The following is a 16,163-nucleotide window of genomic DNA, read 5'->3' as shown; positions in this document are numbered from 1 at the left end:
ATAAATATTTGCTATAGGACAAGAAATTGGAGGATAGATGACCAAAATTTCAAATAGATGGACCTTAAATTAAAGTTCTTTGGCTCTACAAGTCACAGGATGCTTAGCTGTAGTAATACTGTTAAGACATACAAGATGTGAAAGACTGTAAAAGTAAATGCTGGGACAGACATTTCGGTAGTCTCAAGCTCCCAGCCCCCACCTCTCATTTGGAGAGTTCTATTTATTTACCTTTTGTAGTAAGGGGGCAATGGGGGGGGGTGTGAGGGTAATTGTCATGTTTTCATTGTCCTTATTTCTCCCAATCTTTCTTTGCAGCTGTCCAGCTCTCTGCTATGGCCTACTGTTTCAGTTATAAAGCAAATCAACACACTTTTCAATTGTGTGTAATGGTCTACACTCTCCTGTATAACTTGGACCGGTGTACTGTAATATTAAGGAAACAACACTTAAAAATTTACCTTATTTCCATATATCAATGCTTTCAGGTGCCTTTTTTTCAGTCTGATGGGTTGCAAGACAAGATTTTAAGTATTTACAATCATCTCAAATAAAATGCTTCATGGATATTTATAAGGTGCTGTTTTAGCAAGCTGTATTATAATATTAATCAAAATCCAGACTGCTGCTTGAAAACATTCTGAGTTAGGTCTTCAGTAAAATCCTTCTAGGTATCTCTTTTCCCCACTGCTTTTGGTTGTTATTAATTTCTAGTTAAGTTATTTACTTCATGTATTTGAGTGCATATGAATGCAGAGTTTTCAAAGAAAGTCAGAGAACACTAAAATTAATCATTGTTTGAATATTCTTTCCCCTTGTTATTAATATTGCGTTAAGCATTGGGTCACAATTAACCTTTTTAGGAAAAACTGAAGGGGAAAAAAGGCATTAAATACAGACTTATCTGTGGCTTGCTCTCCTTTACTGTTAATTGACTTGCATTTTTGTTTGTCTTTTTGATTACTTCTAATGTATTTATAGAACTTCGTCTTATGTCCGTTTGCTAGTTGTAATTCATTTTCTGCCTGAGCTTTTCTGATTTTTATCCTTACATTTTGTGCTATTCTTTTACACTCCACCTTAGCAACTTTGTCCTTCTTTTCACTTTTTGGATATTTCCTTTGGCTATTCGGGTCATTACAGAGCTCCTGATGCTCCATATTGGTCTCTTACTAGTCTTCCTAGCTTTTCTCTACATTGGGATAGTTTTTTGTTGAGACTTTAATATTTCTTTTTTAGTAACTGTCAGCTCTCTTGAACTCCTTGTTCCCTTAGATATTCTTCCCCTGCGTCCATATCTACCAATTCCTCTATTTCACTGAAGTCTGCTTTTTTGAAGTTAATTGTCTTTATTCTTGTGCGCTGCTCTCACTCCTTTCTTTCCTTATGTAAGACAAAATCAAAGCAAAGAAGATGCAGAGAGTAAAAGAGCATAAATAGTCTAAATACAGATCTTATTTTAAAATATTATTTAGTTATCTGAGATGGTGGCATAGATTAAGGTTTGGGGGTTTTAACATATAATTTTAAATCTGTCACTTCTACTATCCATTTCAGTACTACTCTTGCAAATATTCCAGTGACTGGAGATCAGTGTTTGATCATTTCTAATTAAAACATAGCCCTTGAATGTTTAAATGCTACACAGTACTATTAATCAGTTTTGCCATAGCAAAGAAATTTTGCCACTCAAGTGTGAGGATTTACCAGACTTGCTGTGGGCACAGATTCACAGAAATGCAAAGATTAAATCCTTGTACATTATGTTAGAACCATCTGCTTGTTCCATCCAATAAATCGTAACAGCTGATCTATCTGATCTCATGGAGACTTCTTCTCTCCTTACCACAACGTTTTTTTTTTTTTAGAATCTAATATTGTAACATTTGGTCAATCGCTTCAGGGAATATCACGGCAACCATATCTGAGGGAAGATGACAAAGTCTGAGAAATAATAATGTTGATGTTCAAACAGTTTTACAAGAGTGTTAGCAGTTGTCATATCCACTCTCCATCTTCTGCAAAGCCTCACTTAGTTCTTCTATATTGAATTTCACTCTAAGGGCCCAATTCTCCTCTCTGTTGCACTGGTCTGATGCTGGTAGAATTCCCTTGACTTCAGTGGAGCTGCTAACGCTGGTATAATGGAGAGGAGAATGAAGCCCAAGTTATTCAAGAGTTGGTCAGTCCACTTTCGTATTGTTAGTTGACAATTTTGAATAGATGTAGACAAAAGATACTGCTGCTAGTCTTAGAAACTTCTGATGACATGTCATTGCTCATTTTCTGCAGTGCTGATGCAGCTGTAACCCACACACCTTCTGGGTGTGGTGTTCTGTCCCATCTAGTGGCACCAAGGCCACTTAGAGAGAGATTAATGAGTCTGCTCTACAGCCTTAGCTAACAGCCATATGGCTTTTAGCTCATGCAGTAGAAACTCATGCACTAAGCTCCAAAAGCTCTAGGTTCAATCCTGCTGACGACCAGGGTCTGTTGATTGGTGTTACACAGCACATCTGTATTCTGGACTAGACTGTGACTATTTGGCCTTGTTGTTAAAATGGAAAATTTTGGTGGTGAAAATGTGAAAAAAATCTTGAGGTTTTTCTTCATCAAATTTTTCAAATAATATTACCACAGTTTGTGCTCCAGGGATACATACAGAAGGATTCTGGTTAGACCTGTGCAGAAAGCTTCTGGGCATGGCAGCTCTACCTCACAATTCCCTCCTCTCTACCCAATATGGTACTTAAATGATGCAAAGATCCTTGTGCTCACCCTCTACACTACGATGAATTTCTCTCTCATGGAGCAAGTGAACAATTTAAACTTGGACATTCAGGCATAGATTTATTTTTTTCAAGACCTTGGCATTTGCCTGAAGTGAATGCAAATACAGTATGGCCATGAAGGCTCTATGTAGAAAACTGCTCTGAATGAGTGAATAGCGCATTATTCTCAGTGTATCTTTTTGCAAGCTTGGTCATTGTCCTGGTGACCTCAGTTCAACTTTGCACTGAGGGAGAAAGAGTTGCATTACAGCAGTCCAATTAACAGGGCTGGGGGTGGGGTCGGGGGGAGAGGTGGTTTATGTATGCAAAATATTGATTGATTCTGCAGATACAATTTCTTACCAGACAAAAGTAAGGAATAAATTGGGCCATTAGATCCATTATAAGGTTGCCATATAAAACATGCAGTTAATTATGCCATTTTCATGTTGAGACAGTTCTACATACACTCAAATTGTTGGGTTGTGTTTTCTTAGTGGCACAGAGTTGTATTTTATGTGTTGTAGGGCACAGGTGGAGAGCAGGCGGTATGCTGAATTAAAAAAAGCACAGAGGAAAATCTATTGTATTTCATCATCTTTCAGTAGTAATCATTTGTATTTAGAGGAAGTCTTTTATCTAGTGTCTTAAAGTTCTTTACAGACTGTTAATGTAGCTTTATCAGCCTATGAGGAAGGTACATAGAGTACAGTTGCTTCATTTTTATAACAATTCTCTGAAATCCTATATCTGAGCTACTGGGTCAGATCCATGGCTGTAAAAGAGATAGGGAAGCCCCCTTTTGCAGTTCCTGGATAGTGGGTAGACAATCACCACCCCCCTGTGTGAATTTGAAAATCTTGCCCATTGTCAGTGTAATAGGAACTGCTAAGCCACTGGCTGTACATTCAAAACAGCTTTCTCTGGGATCAGAAGTGTAAACCAGAGCAAGCAATAGATTCCTTCCCAGGGTTTTTCTTTGTGGTATGATGAGCACTGCCACAATCTATGCTCCCCGTGAATCTGCCTGCAGGACAGGCAGTGCAAGTAATGGCCAGATATTTTAAACAGAGACATTGTCATATTTGGCTGCCTCTCAGTGATTGCAGCATGATAAACCCAGAAAGCAATATGTCAGTTAAGTATGGTCTGGGCAACAAGGGGCTGCTTCTTAACCTTCTGCTTGTTCTTTTGACACAGGAGATTATTAAGGAGAATGGGCTTTGGAGTGGGTCTTCTCCTGAAGGAAAGAGAGACAGTATGTCTCTACGCTCCCAATTCTATTTTTTCTCTTTTATGGGGCTGAGGTATTGGTATCTGAAAGACTACACTATACTCTCTTAATGTGCAGAGCACGTTTACCCAGCACCCAGGAATTAGCTGTTACCGTCAATCCCCCTTAAAAACTATTTGGAAATATTTCCTTTTTTGCCTGAACACAGCGATTGATATCAGCTGTTCATGCTTTCCCTGTATCGTATTGTTGATAATAAAGGGGTACATTTTATTCTTGATGAACCTGTCAAAAGCAAGTGCATGCACTAGGAGTGTAAGATACCCCTCAGGGTTTGACTTCAATCCAACAAAATTAAGGCTAACTGAAGGAGAATCTGCATCTTTAAGTAGTTCCATTGTGCTCTAGCATTGTAGATAAGCTTCAGTCAGTGTAGGGACAGTGGAAGTTTCACTCCAGTAAGAGCAATACAATTTGAAATGTTGGCAGCTGATAAGTGCAGGTGAGGATAAATGACTGTCTGTCTCATTCACTTGAATAACATTTTGAATATTTTTCTTTGTTGGAGAATCCTGTGGATTTATCCATCTCTCTGCTTCTCCATCCACAATCTCTCACCCCTAGTGTGTTCAATTATACCCTGCTTGCAAAATCTTCAGCTTAAATATTCATTAAAAATATGTTCCTACCTTCTCATCCCCCAATCCTGTGTCTGTTCTGACCCCCAGCCAAATTCAGTCTGAGATATGTATTTACAATTTTAAATGTTTCCATTCTAGATGAATGAACAGGATATAGTTAAGCTTTTTTGTAAGATAATGCATCTGTAACCTACATGATCACATCTTTGTCCCCTTCTCATGCCAATGTCCACTTCCTGAAATGTTGGCCCATACAGCTTATTTATAGTGTGTTTGATTTCTATCTTAGACAGAGCAGACTCTCTGAAAACAGATTGGTTCTCTTTGTTCTGAGTGTGTGCAAATTATTTTAATGCCGAGATTTCAGATGAGTGTATTTGACTATACACCTTGATAAAGTTGGTGTCATGCTGTTATTCTGCTATTATAAAGACAAATTATCACATTGATTTTCATCTGGAATGCAGGAAAAACATAAAGGAATGATATAGGAGGGAATCAATGTGCTGGGGCTGCCCTAGGGTTTCTTCATAAAATGAGATGTAGGTTCCATGTAGCCAGAATGGTTTGTTTTGTTTATTTTTTTAATAAACTCTTTCAAATGCAGTTTATTAATCTGTTCATATAAGCTCAAAACTTTTAAGTTAATATTTCAAGATGAGTCAGAAAAAATCTTGTGCCGTAAGTAATCCCTCCGGCATGATTATATAGGATTCTGCTTAATCCTTATTTTTCACATTTTTATCTTTTACCTTCAAATTATTAGATCAATAAATATGATTAGTATATGCAATCCTCTCATTTTAACAGACTTAAAAAAGCAGTTAGACTGGGTTTATTTTAATTTAAATTCCATCCTTAGCTTTTACAAACGGTGCTTCCCACCCTGTCACCAATTGTCCTTTTCTCTGGAAGCATTTTAGGTGCTACAGATAGTGGTAAAATACAAATCTAAATACACTGGGCAAGTTTTGCAAAGTTGGGTGCCTAAAGCTGGACTCGAGTTTATATTTAGGCATTTAAATAATAGCTTATATTTATTTATCTTTTTCCCCAAAAGTGCTGAGCAATTCCTAATCCAAAATCTGGCCATTTCTTTAGTTGTCTAAATACATATTTAGGAGCATAATTTTAGGCACCCAATTTCGAAAATCTTGACCATATTGTGAAAGCCACTAGAAATATTCTTGTAGCTGCATCCTGAACTTCCTAGCATGCTGATTATGCCTCTTACTGTGTTGTTTGCTAAAACTTGAGCTAAAACTGACAAAATCCAATGCTATTCACTATAGAAAATCATATAAATGTGTGTTGTTTAATAAATCATATTCCAAAACATTTCAGTACATGCAGCAGAAAAATAGATTGAAGTATGTGTCCTTTTTAGCTGCAGTTTGAACACTTAGTCCCACATTTTAAAGGTACTGCTCTACTCAGCTGAAGTGATTTAGGAGTCAATCCCCTAGATGCCTAAGTCACTTTTGAAAATGTGGCGTAGGCTCCTAAGTCACTTAGGCCTTGTAATGCTGAGGGTAGCAACACCTAAATACCTCCAAGGATCTGAGCCTTAGTCCTGAGGGGAGGAAGGAAATCTGAAGGTTAAAACACTAGCCTTGGATTTAGAAGACCTGGATTCAACTTCCTGCTGTGCTTCCTGTGTGACTTTTGGTTAGTCACTTGGGGCACATTTGCATGGTGCAGGAATGTGCACTACAGGTTTTTTTTTTGTTTTTTTTTTTAGTGCAGTAAAGTGTTGTGCGCTAATTGGTCTGTGTAGTCCTTACTGGTACACACTAAAATGCCATGGTTTGCTCTAATGTAGTGCAGTTTGAAACGGTATTGAACTAGAGGAGTACTTGCAAGAGTGATGCTATGATAAGAAGCTTTTAATCCCCACAATATGTGTTTGATATAAGGAAATGTATTTACCCTCGTTTTACATATGGAGAAACTGACCCATAGAAATTACATTCCCCCTAACCCCTCGCAGGACTTAGACAGAATCAGTGGCAAATCCAAGTTTAGAATGTGTGACAGGATTCCTGGCTCCCAGTGCTGCATTTAGACCTTTGGTGACATGAATCTTAGTGAGGGGTCATTGTCAAAACCTGTTCAATTAGGGTCATTCTCAAAGTCTCCAGACATGGCTATGTGTATAGATTGGCAAAACTGATTAATAAATGCTTGAGTTTCCTCCTCAGAGAGAATGCAGGCTGTAGTAAGAAGAGGCCCTGAGATATAAACCTTGGTATCAAAGGTCCGGTATGAGGCCTGAGGTAAAGTAATGGTCAAGACCTGGCTAACATAAAGCAAAGTTAAGCTGTGAGCTAGAGGCAGGCCCTGCTCACAGAAGCTGGCAAGAAAAGGGCTGATGTTGCATAAACGTATATCCATATAGTGTATTGAAGTATAAACACAGTACCAGGACACTCTAATACTGGAACATTCCACAGATAACAAGGAACAGGCTAACCCATCCCAATGACAGGGGCAAAAGGGTAATATGATAGAGTTGTTTTGTTCGAACCGACATGTACAAGGTGAGAGGCGGCACCTTACTACGTAGAGGGGTTGTACCTTGCTGCGTAGAGGGGTTGCACCTCATACGTCAGGAGTGATGTGTGACTTGTTTGTACCTGTGTATAAGAATGCATCCCTGGGGCGGTGACTTTGTCCAGCCTAGGGGGCAGTGGAAAGTCCCGCCACTGACTGAGCTGAGTCCATTGCCAGGGAGCACATAAGTACTAGCTAGCTGCACCTTAGCAGCACCTTGGACTACGTTTGCCTGGTCGACGTGCCTTCATACCTTACTAGAGTCTGTGGTCATTGGGGGTTCTCTTCGGGTCTGCTTTGTCAGCTATCTTTGAAGAGCTGGGACAGCACACAGAGGGAACACACGCACGCAGCCGAGTGATATTAACAAGGAACAGAGCAGAGCACCACACCGGTAGCATTTGACAACATAGGCCAAACTTCTATCGTGGCTGAAAAAAACCCAAAACTGCAATGCATTTATCCCAGGGGGAAAAAAATGTAGACTTTTAAGATTTAGGCTTTTCACTACATGTAAAGAGTTGATATACGTTTTGAGGAAAGCACTCTCCAAGGTTGTATTTCATTTAAGCTTTTAGGGTCCTCTAAATCAAATTCTTTAGCTTTTGGAAGATAAAGATTGTAAAACAAATTATCTCAGCATCAAGAGACCTACCATGTTGATTTATGCTTACTACATACAGTAAGTATACAACTCACTTGTAAATCACCAAGGTGATTTCTCTTTTCAGAACTGTCTCTGTAATTGGTCTGTGCAAATTTTAATGAAGTAATATGAGCATGTGTTTATCATATGTAATACAAGAAAGAACAGGCAAGAAATTATTAAAAATGATTAAATGTACCAAGAACACATAGGCCTTCCCCCCCGCCCTTTAGTCATATTGTCAATGTTTAAAAAGTGAGACTTGTGCCTGGAATAGCCTGCTGAAGCTTTGTTTGTCAGTAACATTACTTGTATAGATCAGCATGACTTGCTGAACATTTAGTGCATTGCTCCCCCCTTTATAAGACTGTGTTTGAAAACCAGACATCTCGCACACCTCTTGTGTGAATTCTCTAACAAATTTTTGGTCGTGTTAGCACTCATCAGGTTTTTTTTTTTTTTTGCCTTTTTGGTCAACATTCTTGTGCATACAAGCGAGCACAGTTTCCACCCTGCCCCCCCACCCCCTCCCAAAAGAGGGAGACAAACAAGTCGTCATGAATTGCCCTGAAAAGAATCAGTGGATATTTTTGCAAACACCTTGTAACCACATTCATCTATCTCTGTAGTCTTCATTTATAGTAATTGTTACCTCTGCTTTCTTGGGCCAGCTGGCTTTGATTAGCGATATTTTCCCTCTTCCAGACCATGGCAAAATCCTGTTTGCTTTACATATGTGAGTAGTATAACTGATCCCATTAGATAGGGGAAGATGGTATTGTAAATATGGAACTGGACTGAATTCAGAATATCTGGGTTCAGTTCTTGACTCAGGCTTCTGGTGTGACCTTGGCCAAATCACTTAGGCAAGGTCACTCAACTTCAATGAGAGTTAGGTGTCCAAATACCTTTGAGGATCTGGACCTTAATCTCTCTGTGCTTCAGATTCTTGTCAGATAGTATAGCAATAAGTATGTAAATAAAATGACTATGCACTTGAATAATTTGAGGATTTGGCTTCATATAGAACGTCTGTCTCAACTGTGGCCTTTCTTTATGTACCACATCAGAATCATCTGTTGCCTCAAGGGCATCTCACTGATGATTGTTTCTGAAAAACCTTCCATCTCTGTCTCTTTAAAATAATCTACAGAAGCAGATAGTTTCTGTTTAGAACTTATTCCAAATCTAATGGCTACAATAGTGTGCCATGGAAGCTGCTGCTGTATCTGTCTCCCTCCCCTTCATGTGCCCTGTTCCCCAATGAATTTGACATGATGCCCACAAAAAGACTAGGACTAATTCATCACTAAATCTTTTATCTGTGGAGCTGTCTGCCAATTTTCTCACAATCTACTCATGGTGTGGGGTGGGATTTTCTTACGGTTGCATGTCATTGTCTTTGCAGCATCTCTGAGAATTGGTAGCTATGTAGAGAAGAATTCTTCTGTCAACCTAGTGCTGTCTACCTGGCAACTTGGGTTAACATAACAATACCACTTGAGGGTATGGATTTTTCACATCCTTGACTGATATAGTTAAACCGACCTAATTTTCTAGTGTAGACCAGGCCTAAATTCCACTTTGCTATGCATTGCTCTTTTAATCTATAATTTATTAGCAAAGAAGACACACAGGGGTAAAATACTGTGCTTTAATAGTTAACATCTGAGTGTGATAGGGACTTCAAATTTCCATGGCAACAACTTAACATGATCAGCAAGCAGACTGGACTAGTTTGATATGAGGTGCCATTAGAAACGTAAAATAATTCATGCTGGGATACACACATGGATCATAGAATGAAATCTTTTCTCCACTCTTTTGAAAACAGTCAATTTCTGTGTGGTGCTCCATATTGATGTATTGTTTCAAAATTGCCATTATGCAAAAAATGGAAACAATAATTTACGTGGCTGTTAATTACAGTTTTGTGACTGCAATGATATAAATTTAAAGAACAACAAATTTATGCAAGAAGTAATCTGATGGCTGGCATTAAACCTCTTCTTTACAATGTGTCTTGCAAAATACTCTTACTGTGTTTTGTGTAATTTTTCTCTTGTTATTGTGCTGCATACTTTTTCTCTATGATACTAAGGATGGGCTCAGCTGCTGGTTTAGTCAGTTCTATTAAGAACATATTGATAGGAAGTACACCACTGGTGTCCAACCTTTCCAGCCGCAGAGCCAAATCTATTACTTTAAAAAGATTAAGGGACTACAATCAGTGTTAAAGAGCAGAACAGGATAGAGAATCTGTCCTGTATTTGTCACTCGGGTGGCACAATGGGAGTGGAAACCTCTTTCAAATCCCTTGCTGGAGATTCCTATGTAACCAGCTACTACATAGCATGGCCAACAGCTTTTGGCACAAGGGATCTGTTGGGAGTGGGCAGGAGGATAGCTGGAGTGTGCTGCATATAGCTACATACACTGAGCTGTTTTGAAAAGCTGGCCCCTGATTTGTGGGTGCTGAGCACTCTTCCAACTTCTGGCCTTTTGTAGAAGTGCTTATATCAGCTTCCACCCAAGTCAGGACACAGCCACTGATTTGGGGGCACTCAGCACCTTGCAGTATGCAGTATATATACTAAATGGTCTGAGGTATTTAGTATAAGTACCCTGAATAAACAGACCTGTTAATGTAAATCTACACAGCCAGCAGCTGTGAGCCTCCAAGGCCGGGTCGTCAGACTCAAGGTGTTGCTACCATGCTAAAAATAGCTGTGTAGACAGTTTTTAAGTTGTGGCTCTGAAACGAAACCCACACCCCTTCCTAAACTTCAGAGTTTCACCTATCCCCAGCCTGACCCACAACACCTACACAGCTATTGTTGCTTGGTAACGTGAGCTCAAGCATATCGACCCAGGCTCGGAGGTTTGCTGTTGCAGGCTGCATAGATGTACCCCTGTAGATGCCCCTGACCCAATCACTCTCCTAGGAAAAAAAAATTTGAGCAAGGAAGTTATCATTAATCCTTTTCTTTTTGCATCCTAGAAGCTAGAAGTATTGTGGCTGGGGCAGCTTTGAGACTTTTTGGCAAATGGTGGAGCTGGATTTCTGAACGCAGGCAAAGTGGAACTAATCATTCCTTTTGCCTCTAAGTCCAATTCTTTTTCCTATTACTTTGAAAGCTTTCCTATCACAAATCAATGCTTGAAATCACTTTGGCCTGGCATTTTAAAAAACAGAGTACGTTCCTTTATCATAGGAGATTAACACAGGATGACTTCACTCTCCACAGTATGCCCTACTCCTTCTTTCTTCAAATGTTCAAAGCTATGTCATGAATATGCTAGGGTCATTAAGCAATAAAGTTTGTTGTCCATTTCCAGTCCTTCCCTTTCTTTATTTCTCTCTTGTTTTCTGTCCCTTTCCAATCATTTGATCCCCATTCCCTGGCTTTTCTTATTCTGCTCCATCCCATAAACTACAACACTATTTGATCTAATCAAAATCAGATTGCTGAATGAAATATGAAGCCCGTTCCTTCCAACCTCTGATGAGCAATCCATTTGCCTCTTTATCCCATTTTACAGGCCAGAGCATGCATTAGCAAACAAATATAGGTGCAGTATGCCATGGAGGAAGACGTATCTATGGATTAGAGATATTTCAATGCTGAAACTTGAGACCAGGCACAATGAGAGTCATTTGGACAACTGGTTAGAGCAATCAGGTATGTAGAAGACAATGTGCCCTGAACTGTGAGAAAGAAAGGATATTCTTTGATTAAGAAAATGGACTGGAGCTCAGGAGATCTGGAGTTCATTTCCCAGCTCTGCAACAGAAATCGTGTGGGACATTAGGCTCATCACTTTATCTCTCTGTGGTTCAGTTGCACATCTGTAAAGTGGAGATAATACCACCTCCTTTTCCCCACCTTTTGTCTGACTTGTCTAGTTCGATCGTAAAGTCTTCTGGGCAGAAGCTGTCTCTTACTATGTGAACGTACAGCACCTAATGAAGTGAGGCCCTGATGTTTATTGGGCCTTCCAGGCATTAATGTTAATTTTATAATATACATTTTATATATAGAGAGAATGCAGCTGCATCACTATATCAGCATCATTCTTCATTAAGTGTCTCACGTAAGTGGGACTGGTGTTAATTGCCATTTGATAGCAATAAGATGTGACAAACTTATTGAGACTCCAAGATGCAGGACCATTCTATATACCATCTGCATTAAAATATAATTATGTGTAATGATGCAAACAGTGATGACACAGGGATAGTAGAGGTGATACTTAGTAAAAACCAAGTCAAGGTATATTTGACTAAGTGAGCATGACACAAGTTAATTTATGGATTCAGCTGACATGCGCTGTATTTTTCCTCCTTCCCCAAGGATTAACGTTATTTCTTGTTAATATAATTTTGCATATTCAGTGGACCATTTTTTATTAATAATTTTATTGTGTGTGTATATATACGTGAGACACTTCATGAAGAATGATGCTGATATAGTGATGCAGCTGCATTCTTTCCTTCGATGCACATCATGGAGGAGTCAATGTGGACATTACCATATCCATTTAAATTACAAACTCTATCTGAGGTGGTGCTAAATCTATAGAATCATTCATTTAAAAAGCAGCATCGAAGTGAGTTAGGTCAAATAGACACAGCAACAGTCTGGGACCGAGGGTTTGTTTTCAGCTCTGTCATTGACCTGCTGTGTGACTGCAGAAATCATTTCACCTCTTTGTGCTTCTATATCCCCTCCCATCATTAGTCTGTCTTGTCCACGGAGATTGTAAGCTTTTCCGGGCAGGGACTGTCTTTTACAGTGCTCACGCAAAGGGTCTCTGATCTTAATTGAGGTTTCTATGTGCTACTGTAATATAAATGAAAACAAGTAACATTCTGGAAAGAAATCTAAATTTCAGTGCTCACCATCTAAAAAGCTTCATGCATGTTTGGATCCACAGTCTTTGTTCAGCTCATCAGAAATCAAATATAGAACACCCTACCTTTCAGGGGTATTTCAATACATGTTTGTGATTTGGGCCGATCTCTAAGTAAAATTAGATCCAATTTTTCTTTTTCTTTTAATCAAGTATACATTTTAAAAAAAAATTCCAAATCTAAACACCATCTGAAAAACCTGCATACTGACCCTAGGTCTAAACAAAAATATGTTTTATGTAGGCAGTCATCTAGGGGGACACATTGCCTCCTGTAAGAAGAAAAAAGGAAAAAAAGGCAATAAGTTGCAAATCCCAAAGCAGCCAAGTAAGAATGGAAGAAACTGCCCTGGGTTTGCGGTAACTGTAAATTGTGTTTTAGTGATCCCACTGGAGCCTAGGGAAAATGAAAAGAAAAATTTTATTTTTAAAAGCTAAGCAGAGGGGGGGAAAAATAGACAGTTCTAGGAGGCTGTCATGCCAGGTGCTCAGCAATTCCTGAAGAGACTGCATGCCTGCAATTCCCTTTGAAGTCCATTGGAGTTTTGCTCAGTGCCTCTCAGTTGATCAGCACCTACAAGAATTTGGTCCTTCCTGAAAAAGGGTTTCGTATACTGGGGTGGGGGTGGGGGTTGGGGGAAATCACCTTTGGTAGAAATATGAGATATCAGAATGAAGTCCTCAAGAAAGCGGCTACTGAACATGAGAGAGGCAGATTCAGTTCTGAACATGTTAAAATATTACATATGTGTCTTATGTCTCTGGGATGACTTTGAATGTCTCTGAGAATGGATACTGTTCCATCTTTTTGGCATGAGAAAATAACTCATAAATGCTTTTGGCGAACAAAAGTGTATATATAAAAAGTATTTTAATTACTATGCAGGAATGTAAGTCTAAGGAAGTAGAAAAACTTTAAAAACAAAAAGACTAAAATTAACTTGTGAAAATGAGTTCTGTCACTAGAATCTAATTGGGACCTACTCAGTAGTTACAGTGCTGTTAGCCAGGGAGATCTCTAATAATTAAATGTTAATTTTAACTTTGCAAGCTCAACATAGGGCTCAACTCTCCATTGCAATGTAGTTGGCACATGCTGTGTCAGAAGATCCCCTAGCATACAGGGATTCTTGAGTGGTACAGAGCCAATCTAATATCCTTTACTACACACACTCCCCAAGCCTGGGGAAAAGGGGCCACAGCCGCCAGGCTATTGCTGACAAAATGGCTCATTGCAGCTGTTGCACTTTCCAGGCTGCTCTCAGTTTCCACAGGGATCAGTTTGCTCAGGGAGACAAGCTTACCACCTCTTCCCCACCACAGGTTGTATCCATTCATCCTAGCCAGAGGTGGGAATTGGGACCCCATCTTGTTTCCTTCTGAGTTTCCTAGGCTTTCTCGAATCTTTACAAAGATAGGAAATCTAGCAGCAGTAAATTAAATCTGGCCAAGCTACCAAATAAGCTGGTGTTTGGGCATTAAGCAGTACAATTGATATGTCATCATATTCCAACAAACAGTGCTGGGTGAACAATCCATAGCAAATATTTTATTCAAAGAACTAGGCTTATTTATCTGTCTGAAGTGTCTGCAGACCAATTTGTGGTTTTCCACAGCTATTCAAAATTATACTCCAGATAATCTCATTTAGTATTTCTTGGTCCATATGTTGCTGCAGCAATTAATTCCAAATAGAGCTGGTTAGAAAATGAAATAAGTGTCACAAAAGTGTTTCCATATTTCCTCCATATTTTATTTCCTTGAAGTTTCCCAACTAGTCCTAATAGCAAGTATTTGATTTGATGTTCAAATTGCGGTTTTTTGTTTAATTTTGGTGGGATACATAGGCTATATGGTATTTTTCCCTCTTTCTTGATTACGTAATCACAATAAATCAGATTACTGGTGCATCTACTGAATTCAGAATTCATTTTCCATGAAAATTCTTTAGTGTTGGGGGGAAAAAAAAGCTATAGTTAGCAAACATCCCCCCAAAATATCCATTTTGCTAAAATAAGCAGAAAAACATGAACATTTTCTTCCAGTGTTTTCCCGTTCTACTCACAAATGAATTTAAGACAGTTAACAAAGTGAGAAATAAAATCCTTGTTTTGGTGTTCTTTCCTTCAGTTTTAAATATTAATGTATGATGTTACATCGTTATGTAGTACTTTTCACAAAGAGGATATAGGCTGTTTGTATAAAAAAAACCAAAAAACTCTTAAGTCTCTGAAATGAATGTTCATAAATGTTTACAAGAGATAGCACAGTTAACATTATAGATGGGACATATTAGGTGTAGATAATCCTGCAGAATATTGGAATGTGGGACAGGATCTGTCACAAACTTTGGCAATCATCTCAAGCTACATCTTTGGATAACAGTTCCTTTCTGTCATGATTTCATTATTGCATTGCTGGCCCAGAAGTGTCCATGCTCACAAACCCATCTAGCTGCAGGAGAGAGTCAGTGCCATAGAGAAGATTCTCTTCCCCACTCCAGCTCCTCTGTGGCTAGTAAAAACCCTGGAATGCCCAGCCAAAGGAAGATTGCTCCAGTGTAGGCAATTCTGAGGACCCCCTTCCAAGTCTTGATGTGCTGGGGGAGGGAGGAGGATGTTGGGAGTGGGATTGCAGCAAGCATCACTGCTGAGCTTCTAGGCAGAGTGATGATCTATAGGGCCGTGTGGAGAGGCTGATCAAACTTAGTCCTGGGAGCCTTCTATCTAAATTGTTCTGGGGACTTGTGCAGCCCACCCCCAGAACAACAGCTCAGGCTCAGGAGTCCATAAAGGTGTCTTAAAGCTACACAGCTTGCCCTCCTTCCTTTGGGTACAGCTACACTGCATACACCTCACTGTGGCATGTATAGTACATACCCCCTTAGCATGGGTATGAATAGCAGCATAGACTGTGAGGCGTGGCTTGGGTGAATAGAGTAAAGACACCCGAGCCCTGTAGGTATGTACCCTACATGGCTGTCTACATGCCCAAGCAGGGCCTTTCCCCACCTATGCTGCTATTTTTAGCAGTGTGGTGTCCTGTTGCTGAGTGTTTCCCTCCTGCGGGGAAAGGCTCTAGTTGCTGCCCCCTGGTAGAGCCTTTCCCTGCTGCCTGCCCGAGCACATGTAGTCTTGCAGCGCAGCATAGATACAACTTGCTTTTCATTGTGGCATGTAGCCACACACCACCTACGTGCCACCGCCAGTGGTGTGCAGTGTAGACATAGCCTCTGAGGGCAATACCAAGAATGCCGATTCTTCTGAGCTAGTGCACCTACCTATGGTGGATGTAAATGCTCTTCTTGTCATTAAGTGCCACGTGGATCCCATGAGGCTTGATTTCATGAAAGAGTTAGTGACTTGAACTTGTAGTTAGATAGGGGATGGAAATGAATCATACAA

At 39.6% G+C, this 16,163-nt stretch overlaps 1 long non-coding RNA gene across 7 annotated transcripts in view; it reads left to right on the top strand.

The window, feature by feature from the left end:
* Positions 1 to 16,163, top strand: part of LOC120384234 — a 109,783-nt gene that overhangs the window by 9,311 nt on the left and 84,309 nt on the right. For 4 of the 7 annotated variants that reach the window (XR_005588698.1, XR_005588696.1, XR_005588692.1 and 1 more), the window contains exon 2: positions 11,389 to 11,528. The exons of the other annotated variants lie outside the window; for them this stretch is intronic. This is a non-coding gene — a long non-coding RNA (uncharacterized LOC120384234). The remainder of the gene's footprint in view (positions 1 to 11,388; positions 11,529 to 16,163) is intronic. 7 annotated transcript variants of the gene reach the window in all.

The sequence above is a fragment of the Mauremys reevesii genome, linkage group 16, assembly GCF_016161935.1.
Source record: "Mauremys reevesii isolate NIE-2019 linkage group 16, ASM1616193v1, whole genome shotgun sequence".
Taxonomy (NCBI): Eukaryota; Metazoa; Chordata; order Testudines; family Geoemydidae; genus Mauremys; species Mauremys reevesii.
The sequence above is the reverse complement of the archived record's forward strand: the minus strand, read 5'-3'. Positions and strand labels throughout refer to the sequence as shown.